This window comes from Etheostoma spectabile, chromosome 16 (assembly GCF_008692095.1).
Source record: "Etheostoma spectabile isolate EspeVRDwgs_2016 chromosome 16, UIUC_Espe_1.0, whole genome shotgun sequence".
NCBI lineage: Eukaryota > Metazoa > Chordata > Actinopteri > Perciformes > Percidae > Etheostoma > Etheostoma spectabile.
Window position 1 is genome coordinate 17,885,745 of NC_045748.1, and position 11,112 is coordinate 17,896,856.

Sequence of the window (11,112 nt, forward strand, 5' to 3'; positions counted from 1 at the left end):
TTTTTACTTATTTTAATTTGCATATTTGATACCGTTCCAATCAGAAAATACAATTCTCTATCTTCTATATCATGTGTTTTATATCTGTGAATGAAGATGAATATATTTCAATAATTATTTCATATGAATGGAAATGAGCTTTGACACAACTTATGTGTGAACATAAGTATCTGATAATTTTCATTGGCTCAATACAAATATTTGAAATAAAGTCAAAATTCATAACTAGCCATCTGGCTTTCTGTTCTTTCATAGCTGAGGCTTCTGATATGCTGTGACCTGAAGCACCATGCAGAACAAAAATCTAAAGCAGATGCACATTTGCCTGATGTTCCTTTACAAATTAAGCACAACCCAAACCAAAAAAACAGATGGAAAAGATATATAGCTAAACTAAATCACCCAATTCCATTTGCATGTCAAAGATCTATACTATCATTTTAATAGGCACTGAAGTAAGTAGGGGTTGTAGCATTGGGATTTGTCCAGCTATGTTTTAAAAACGACAATGCATGTATATTAAAGCGTAACTCTCACTAAAATGCAACCTAGGGTCTTTTTGTGAATGTACAGTGGGGCAGAACATGGTAAATCTTAAAAGTGACACTTTCATCCTAAATATCCTTTTAAACCAAAAAGGTTTGACTAGGGTAGAGTGGGGCTCAAAAGTTTAGGCACCCCAGGTAAAAAATTGCATTAATGTGCATAAAGAAGCCAAGAAAAGATGGAAAAATCTCCCAAAGGCGTCAAATGACAGACTAATCTAACTTCTAGTGACATATTATACGAATATCTAATCTGTCATTTGATGCCTTTGAGATTTTTTCATTTTTTCTTGGCTTCTTTATGCACATTGATACAAATTTTTACCTGAGGTGCCCAAACTTTCGACCCCCACTGTACATTCACAAAAAGACCCCAGGTGGCATTTTGGCGAGAGTTACGCTTTAACCCCAATATATTATACAGTATATGCTCGGTTATAAACACAGCAGAAAAGACCTAACCCACCTATGCTTAAGTTTTGTGTATTATATCTGGAAAAAGCTACACAGATATACAAAAGAATCTGTGGCACAGTCCCCATGGACAGCAATTTGGGATAACCCATATTGTACGATAGGAGGATAACAAATTAGATGGCACGGTTTATATGGGGATACGATTAACAAAGTAGCTGATCTCTATAATGATACAGGGTTTAAAGCATATGCCGAAATAAAATCAGAAATTTGTCTTAAAATACCTTGGTGGATCTAGTTCCAACTGAGAAGTGCAATTACTACGTTTAGGAATCACACAAAAGAACCGCCCAAAACATCGTATTGGGATAAATGTTTACTTGTAAAAGATATTTTTCAAATAAAAAACAAAAATATCTATAAAGAGGTTATAAATATAATATCTAACTTGCCTCTTAAAAGTGCTTGGGCCATGGATTTAAGATGTGATATAACTTAGGAGCAATGGAGCGAAGTTTGTTTCTCTCTAAAAATGTCTCACTTAAACTAACTCAGCTTAAAGCAATACACAGGTACCATTGGACTCCCAATAGGATGCGGAGGGCGGGACAACACTTGTTGGAAATGTTCATCTGATAAAAGGGCCATACCTACATATGACATGGGAAGGTGTTACTGTTCAAAACTTTTGGGTTGAAGTTTTCAGAAAAATCTGTGACATGTCAAAGAATTGTATCCAACTTGACCCTGTATCTGTATAATAGAAGTTCTATCAAGATCGTCTAATCAATAGGGCTGTAACAATATGCAATATGAAAATCGCAACGCTCAGATCCACGAACCTGTGTCGTAGTAAGAACGCAAAATCGCAATACACCCCTTCCAACTTACAGAGTAATCCTTCCCATCCAGATCCAATACTACCACAGCTTTAAATTACTATTAGTATTAGTCCATTTGGGGCCTGATACCTGTTTTGCCTAGTAAATTTAGCTTACTAAAGACGGCTAAAAGCAAACGCTAACAGAGGTGTAACGTTACGAATGCCCGCTGTTCGGGTGCCTGGGTCTGTTTCCCGACGGTTTTATTAGCATCCTTAGCACTGGAGTTAGATAGTTTGCTAACTGCTAAGTGCTGACCTGGGTGGCTGCTAGCTGACTGGGGGCTGACTGACGATGTGTCCCCGGGCCTCGGGCTGTCAAAAAAGACAGACAGACAGACAGAAAGGGCTAGCTAGATAAATTACCATTAGATTAGTCATCTATCTATACAGTTAACATTACTGATAATTCATGGTAGCCCAGAATTGTGAACCATGGTACAAACAAGCATACTAAAAATAACTGAGCGCGTTGAACTGTGTCATAATGTTATGTTACCAACCAAGAATTAGCTAACAACCTAGCATTAGCTACTTGCTTGTCGGCAACAAAGACCTTTTCCTCTTTGGCCCCCCTATAGGTTGGAAGCGGGATTGTCCACTACTGTTACCATTACCATTATTCTTCTGTCTCATTCCAACGAGTTAATGAACCATTGAAACAATTTTGGAAGGATTATTTTATTGTACAAAATAATCTTTGGTGCTGGATCGATTGATATGGAAATAAATAATAAATAAGGTTTCTGTTGTATTACTGCAAAGTGGGATGCAATCAATGACAAAATGATGCCATGTGGCAAAAAAAAGTTGTATTACATTTACTGAGTGTAACGCATGAGAATTGAGGTTTGTATCGAATCCTGGGTCAAAAATCGTGATACGAACCAAACTTTGGGTTTGGTGTATGGTTACAGCCCTACTAATCAACATCACAATAAGTGGATGTCGGTAGCCTTTGCTGTTGCCAAAAAAGCTGATTCTCTGTAAATGGCGAGAAAGCAGTGCTCCTCACATTCAAGACTGGATAGATGCACTGTTGAAAATAGCTAAACTTGAAAGAGTAATCTTCATGAATGTAGACACTCTAGATGAGTATAATTTAATATGGTCATCTTTCTCAGCAGCCATGTCCTAAAGACATCTAAATCTACATCTCAACTTACTACAGGATAGTAACAAGCATAAGATAAGACGAAACCAACGCCCTATTTGTCATTGTCTGGTGATTTTTTCTTTGCTCTCTTTAATTTGTCATTTTACATATTTTTGTATGCGTATACCTGTGTGTATATGTATGCATATATGTGTACACATCTGTGTATGTATTAATGTATATATTATAACAATGTATTTTATGTATGTAGGGTTGCGGAATAAGGAGGTTAGACATACAGTACAAGGAAAACATCTCTAGGACATACCTCTTCAGAATTCAGCGCTTAGATGAGGTACTTAAAATAATTGGCCTATATTTGGGCAGTACTGTATCTTCCTCTGCACAATAATGAAGTAAATCAACCACTGTGCTTGGTTAAAGCAAAAGTCTTGTCCTTCTAACTTAAGAGATTTTCTTGCTTTGAATTGTACCTTTCAATGCCAAAACAAATCACTGTGCTCTGCACGTTAAGTAGACTGGAATAGAGATTCCAAATATAAAATACAAATTTGTTTAAGGCTCATGAAAATGTTTCCACTCTGGAGGGATTAAAAATAGGAATCAGCTAAAATGGTGGATGGTGGGGGTCACTTCAATCACTGCATGTTTGTATTATCCAAAGCTGAGTCAGTGACTAGGAGAAAGGGTTGACCAAAACCTGTTTCACACTAAATGCTTTGCTTTCCTTGTTTCTTTAATCAAATATACATTTTTCTGTCTTCTGTAATAAATGTCTTCCAAGATGGTGTATGACCAATGATTTCAAAAAGCAATAATGCAGAGAAATGGATAACCCCCCCCATCCCCCTTACGCATGCACACACGGGATGCTCTGGAAAAAGAAACTGTCGTCTAGTAAAATTCCATCAGCATACACTCAAAAAACCCATAAAAACCTTTTCAATCTATATGTTAATGCCACGAATTAAAATTTAATAACAAGAGATATTGAAAAGCAGACTTGAATTATACAAAAATAAATCCTAAAAGATCAGGCTCCTAAAATTAGAAATTCAGGGCGGCATCCGGTCTGCTGCTAAACCCTTGTAGGCTGGCAGATTAAATTTTTGATGAAAATCAAAATTGCACTGCACACTGATGCAGGCACAGCAAACCTGGCACTATTGTGATTTATGGATTCATTAAACCTGCGGGAGTTTCACCCCTCCCCTTTTCACTCAAAGAAATGAGATTTGCTTTGCTGGAAATTTGTATTTTCAGAAAAGCTACTCAGGCTCTCCTCTACCTTCGGAAAATGGTCAAGGGGAAAAAAGAAGCTTCTGTGTACATAACCACAGCACGTAAACAGGCCTAATTTTCAATGCTGCAGCAATTGAACGTCCTTATGCATTATTCATGAAACCAATAAGGTTCATTTTTACAAAGGAAAAGGCAGGAAAAATATGTGCAGAATGCACAGAATTTTTTTTTTTTTAATGCAGCAGCAGCCCCAACCCCTGAAAAGCCATTCCCTAGAGACTAATTTAAGTGAAGCCATTTTCAGACATTTTCAACATGCCACTAAGAACATAACTGAACCCAAGATGTTTGCTATGTTTAAAAAGGATGCATGTTTGTTCAGACACATCTAAGCACAAATCAGGAATCTGTAATTGTACATTAACAAAAGAGAACTGGCATGACATCAAAGACAGAAACTGTTTGAATAACACAGCTTACCCTTTAAATGGAAAACAAAACCGCTGTGCTAAGTTAATGACAATTAGATCAGTAACTATGTTTAAAACACTGAAGCCCACCGGCTGTGATATGATCTCTCACCATCTAGTGTTTATCAGTGCCTAGAGGGACAAGTTTCACCTCTTCATCCAAACTATTTGCTCTAACTATTCTCAGTGAATCAAAGCTTTTGTTCTTTTAAGTACAGACAGACGAGCATTCCTGTTACCTTACTTAAAATGAGAACTCTCCCAGAATGCAGTTCCAAATGACCACATCTGGGTTTAAGGTGTTTTTCATTGCAGTATTATTCCTCCGAGCTGTATAACATATTATCAGACCTTCAGGTATTCTGCATATAAACATTCCCATCACTCATAGGATCCAACCCTATGCCCATGCCACTGGTTGACTCTCTTCACTTCTGTACTTTAACTGAAACTCCTGCATTTTGATTGGACTTTCCAAGAAAAGGTCAGAATTTACACCCAGATTTTGCATACCAACCATACAATTTCCACCAGCGCTTTCAAAATTATACAGATTTGAAGGTCAGCATTAAAATTACCCACAGCAAAATGGCCTCCACAGTTTCCCTTACATTAAAATAAAAGCCAACCATGCAAGATGGGAAACTGTTTGGCGTCTGCAGGATTAATATAAACAGTAGAACCACTGGTTGAGATTGTTTTTCCTGCCCTCAAATTATGCTGACATGGTCTTTCTTTTCTGATGCTGTTCAGTTGACTCTGGATAGTTATTTTCCACTTCCACATCTCCAATCTCTAGAAATAAGTCAAAATTGTTCCATGTTTTCAAAGCAGTTAATTATATATGAATACCCACCATAGCACAAAAATACACATTCACAAGCAAGAAAAAAAAAACTGGAAAATCACAGTTAATGTGTATGTTGGACTGAAAAGATTCTGCGTGGATTCAGCAGACTTTTTTTTCTGTTATCTCACAATCAAATTGTTGAACTGACTGAATGCTTAACGTTAAACCTTACGCAAAATAATTCAAATCCTGGAAGTTATCATGAATAAAATCAATAACCTGCCCTCATGCTGCAAATTAAGTATTTAAAAAGGTCATTTCACACAGACTGTATATTAATAACAGTCTATGATTTCACATCAATTAGCATAAATAGCAAATGATGCTTCTAATTTTAATTTGCGGCAATCATTTACAAATGACGTTTCTTAATTACAAGCAGCATTATGACATGTGTTCCCATCCGTACAAAATAACATTCAATCGAATAAACAAGTCTCAAAAAGTAGTCTCATTACAATTTTTTTATTTCTCAAAATGACTGCCTACAGGTGGCGCCAATCACACAGATTTAAAATCAACCGTCTTCCTAAAAATAAAATTCGAAATGTATTTTGACAAGACGGCACTTTGGTCTTTTTTTTTTGTCGGTCTTTAATGAATACCAAGTCGTCAAATACAGGTAAAAGTAGCGATAGTGTTGTGTGATTTCGGAGGAGAAAGTCCGAAGCTCTGCTCAAATTTGCAGGAAAATTCACAAAACATGGCTGCAGGAGGTTTTTGTGTTTCAGATTGTTCCTCCCCTCATCGTCCTTCATGTTGCCACTATCGCCTGGTCCCCTTGCTCCATCGGGATATGCACAGCGTTTAGGTGTATTTGTGAAAAAACTAGTTGCATAGACGACTAGTTAGCAGTTACACGGAAACTTAATTACGAAAATGCAGTCAAAAAAAACATCAACAGATTAGGACTATTTCGGATGGCTTCAAAGACTGCACCTGGTTCAGCTGGTTCAAAAGACTGCTAGGTATCGGTTGTTAAGTAGATGGGACTGAAACTTAACATTCGCTAGTGAAATTTCTCAAATTTAGGATTTCTAAATCAGAAAAAAAAAGAAAACACAGCGGTCTAGCTGACATACCTCCAAAAATGATGCAGCTCATGCGAAACAGGCTCCCGCTCCAGAAATCTTCCCTCCCCGGCCAGAGATGACTGCACAACTGCTTCCTCAAAAAAAAATTGTGAATTAGTTATGAGAAATTCCAAATGTTACAAATTTCCACTAGAGCGTTTTTTTCCCTCCGCGATACGCTACGTTACATTTTAGAAAAGAGTAATGGCGTAACGTTAATGAATCATGAATTTGCCGAGGTTTACTTCAGTCCGTGCAAGATCTGTTTCAGCCTCGCGCAGCGGGTTTGTTTTGCGGTTCCTCCTGTGGAAATTTCGTCCGCCATATACAAGGGCAGATTCCGAAATTGAAGCGCCGGCCTGTATATCCTACATGAAAAAAAAGAAAGAAAAAGGAAAAAAGTCTGGAAAGAAGACAGAAAAAATGGTTGGTCGACTATGAAGTCACACAGGGAAAAAAAAGAGACTGGAAAAAACGCAGAGCAAAAAAAATCTCATGTGAACTGAGAATGATAATAGCAGGCTCTTACTTACTGCAGCTACACCATACAATACTGAGGCAGGTGGCTATTTTGATCAGATAGCTTCTGATTAGGTCGACGATTAAGCATATTTAGCTGATGGACAATGTATGTGTTAAACTACCATAACCTCATTTGTCACATACTGTCATAGTTGTTTTCGAAATGTTTTCCTTGTTGCTTTGAAATAAATGTAATTAATTTAATACATTTATGAAATAAATGAAAAGGACAATAGCAACCCTACGTGAACCATTTGTTCCAAAATTGTTTACGTTGCTCAGGTTCGCAATTAAGCCAAAATTAAAACTCTTACCAGACTTTAGTCAAAAAGAGTGACAACAAATCCACTCATGTTAGTGCCGTTATTCTGCATAAGTCTTCACGAGTTTGTTTTAATACTTGTCAAGGGCAAGGTTTTGGTTGGCCAACATATTTTCATTTCAAAACCTTACTCTGAGAATTAGCATTTTTTTCTTCTTTTGAAATAGTTTAGTTTTTGTTTCTAGAGAAAGTTTTTTTTTGGCCAGGTTGTTTATAGAAACAGCTTAGGCTTGTAAACAAATAATATTTAGCATTTCTAATAAATTAATTGTGCAGGTATGGGCCGTAAATGTGGGTTGAATTCTTTAGACTAGACAATAATATTAAAATGCAAACTAATAATTATAACATTAACAATAACTATAATAATGATGATGATGATGATGATGATGATGACGACACTAATAAATAGTACATGATGTAGCCTACAATTATAAATGAGTAGAAACAGCATTAGCCTGAAAACATAAAAGACAAAAAGGCAAATTATAATCAATTAGGGATTGATGTATTTGTAATTAGTAAGTGAGTAAGTAATTATGTATAATAATTATTAGAAAATTAGTAAAGTCCACAATAAGTTAAAGCCATAATAATTGACTTTATTCTACAAACTGTGATGTCTAATACATGAATTCAGTATTATTTCATCTTTTGCTATCAAGGTTTTGTGGTAATATGTGGGGTTTCTTGGAAAATGTTGAAATTCATGACAGAAAAAGCAATCTTGACTCTAATGACAAGTGAAATAAAACCTGCACAACACATTTCATGTACAGTAACACTTATTATTTGGTTGCATTCCTGTTTCACTGCTTTATCATGCACTTTTTTCTAAAAGTTAATAAAACATTGAAGGTGTAGTAAGTCCTTAGGATTGACACACCTGTATATGGAAGGTAAATTTAAAGTCAATTTTCTGGCAAAAAAACTGTACCATGAAGAAACAATCCAAACAGCATTGTGACAAAGTTATTGAAAATAACTGATAAAAGGAAAGATGCAAGAATATGTGCTGGCATGACTGCAAATGTGCCTTGTTAAAAACTGAGTATCCCTACGTGAAGTGCGCTGAGGGAGAGCACCAAAAGGCCTACAGCAACTCTGAAGGAGCTGCAGATGTGCTTCACAGGGTGGCAAGTAGAAAGTTTCGAGAAAAACTCATGATGTTGATGAAGTTTTCCAGAAGGCACATGAGAGACTCTGAAACAAAGTGGAAACAGTGGACTAGTCTAATGAGATCACATATGTTTTTTTGGCCACCACACTTCATACTAAACACTCTGCACATCAGTAGAAACATAATATCCCTACAATAAATCCCAGTAGAGGCAGCATCATGGGGATTCTTCTTTTTCCGGCCCTGGAGGGCTTGTGAGGGTTGGGGGTCAAATGAATGCAGCAAAATACCGAGAAATCCTGGAGTAAGGCTTACGGTACAGTTGCAATCTGCAACTTTAGAGATTTTTATTCAAGAAAGACCACATCCCTAAACATGACACAACAGTTACACAGCAATGACTTGAAAATCAACAATGTTTATGTCCTGAAGTGGCTGAGCCCAATCAAGATTTTTTGGCTTGGTACTCTAGAAATTGCTGTTAACTCGCAACCCAAAACGGATAGAGATCAATCAGCATAGACCAAGAGTAATCATTCATATTCATATTCATATATTTATTATACAGGAAAGTTAGAAAAAGTAACATTACATTACAATATAAAAAACGGGCCTGACTCAGTTAAAAACTGGTTTTCAGCAGGTTCCTGTTCTGCAGAAACATAAAAACATGGTACAGCACGTCAGGACAAACATTAATACATTAATGTTGCTGTCAAGGTAACATTGCTGTCAAGGTAAAGGTGCCTCTGTTAAATAAAAAAAATTTAAAAAACTGCCACAATTTCCTGTTTCTTAACAATCCCCATAATATGATGGCACAATCTATTGCAGCTTTGAGGATGGTAGGTTTTCATCAGTTACACAGAGTTGCTGTGCATGCTAATTCTTTCCCACGTATAAATTAGTCATTGTGGCTGGTGTGATTTATCACATATCACAATGAAGTGTTCATGATCTTTTATGTAGACTTTTACACCAGATGAACCCTACTTCCTCTCTCTGGCTGTATTCATCATTTCTGTCCAGCAGAGAGCACCAACACACCAATAAATGGTCACTTCACTTGCACCTATGTGGTGGCCAGTAAGTGTACTGCATCTGTATTATCTGTTCATTAGAACCGGCTCACTTTTGCTCTCTTTCTCCCTCTGCTGCTTGGACTTTGCAAAAAAGTATTGTGGCGATTTCAGCTGGGACTGTTAAGTGAACATCAGAATAGCTGAAGTGCAGATGGCAATAGTATCCTAATATTGCTATAGGAGAGTCTAGATTTGTCAGGGAGAGCATGATCCCTTGTTGACTGTATCATTGTATTGATCAGTTCACCTCATAGGTACACAAAAATGTTTCTATGACACTGAGGAAGGATAACACTTTCCTTTGAGAGGTGTTCAATGCCACTAGGCTAAATGATTTCAAATGATTCGTGGACAATAATTACAATGCTTTGTTTCAAGTTTATTTCTAAAGCACAATCTCATATTACCATATAGAGAGGGAGACCATACAAACTGTTGAAAACATGTATCCAGACAGCACACACAAGTAATTATAAGGCTACAAAAATTGTCTTGATTTCATTCTTTAAAGGAAATGGTGTAGGTGAAAATCTCAGATCAGAGAGCAAGCTGTTCCATACATAAGCCATAAACTCAGATTCCAGTATGTTCTGGGGCCAGACCATTAAATGCTATATTGTCAGAACAGGAGCAAAAAAAACATTGAATTTGTGAGATATGCCTGAGATGATGGAAAGCTATCATGGTGATGGTGCCGTTTGTGGAGAGGAAGTGGTTGAAGTCTGAAGCTAGTTCAGTAGCTCACTGTCTGATCAAAATGTCAGCTGTGTTTTGAATCACTCCATGATGCTTTTAGAGGTTTTCCACTTCATCCACAATGATGACAACAGCAGCCGAGAACATATGCGTTCTGACTCCTGCTAACACACGTGGCAGCTCATAGATTTGGGGTGAAATAACAACCACAGTGTCCTCAATATTACAAAACACACTATATCTTTCCTCTATCGTGTTTCACAGCTCAAGGTTGGCCTGACCTACTCTCAGCCTACCTTTTGAGAAATGCACCTTCAAGTGGCAGAATAATCACATCAACAGATGAGGGGGGCTGACAACAAGGATGCTATTTTTTCTCAGTGACCTAGCCTACTTCAGCTTGAGAGCCGCCAGAATGTTGCTGCATGCTCAAGAGCTCAGCTTTAGGACACTGTTCTCCCACACTGATGTTACTAAAATCTAGGTCTCCCGAAATTTGACAAAATAACCAACAGAAGAGAACAACAATTTATAGTGAAGATGGTTTTTTTTGCCACAATAAGTTGTTCCTGCTATTTTTAGCACACAACTGTAATTGTTTGTCTAAAGTTGACTCTTTTTAAATCATTTTCATTCCCCTTTGTGTAGTATATAAAGTGTTACTTCTCTACAATCAAATACTTGAATGAAAGTGTACATTTCAAGTATTGTACATACTGTACACTGTACTGTGTGTGTGTGTGTGTGTGTGTGTGTGTGTGTGTGTGTGTGTGTGT

General features: G+C 37.0%; 1 protein-coding gene across 10 annotated transcripts in view; it reads right to left on the reverse strand.

Moving 5' to 3' along the window:
* znf618 (zinc finger protein 618) overlaps window positions 1–6,854 on the reverse strand; it is a 37,603-nt gene extending 30,749 nt beyond the window's left edge. For all 10 annotated transcript variants that reach the window (XR_004335640.1, XR_004335637.1, XR_004335641.1 and 7 more), the window contains exons 1-2: window positions 6,604–6,854; window positions 5,846–5,849 (exon numbers count right to left, since the gene is read on the reverse strand). The gene's annotated coding sequence lies outside the window, so the exon portion shown is untranslated. The remainder of the gene's footprint in view (window positions 1–5,845; window positions 5,850–6,603) is intronic.
* Window positions 6,855–11,112: the final 4,258 nt, after the last annotated feature.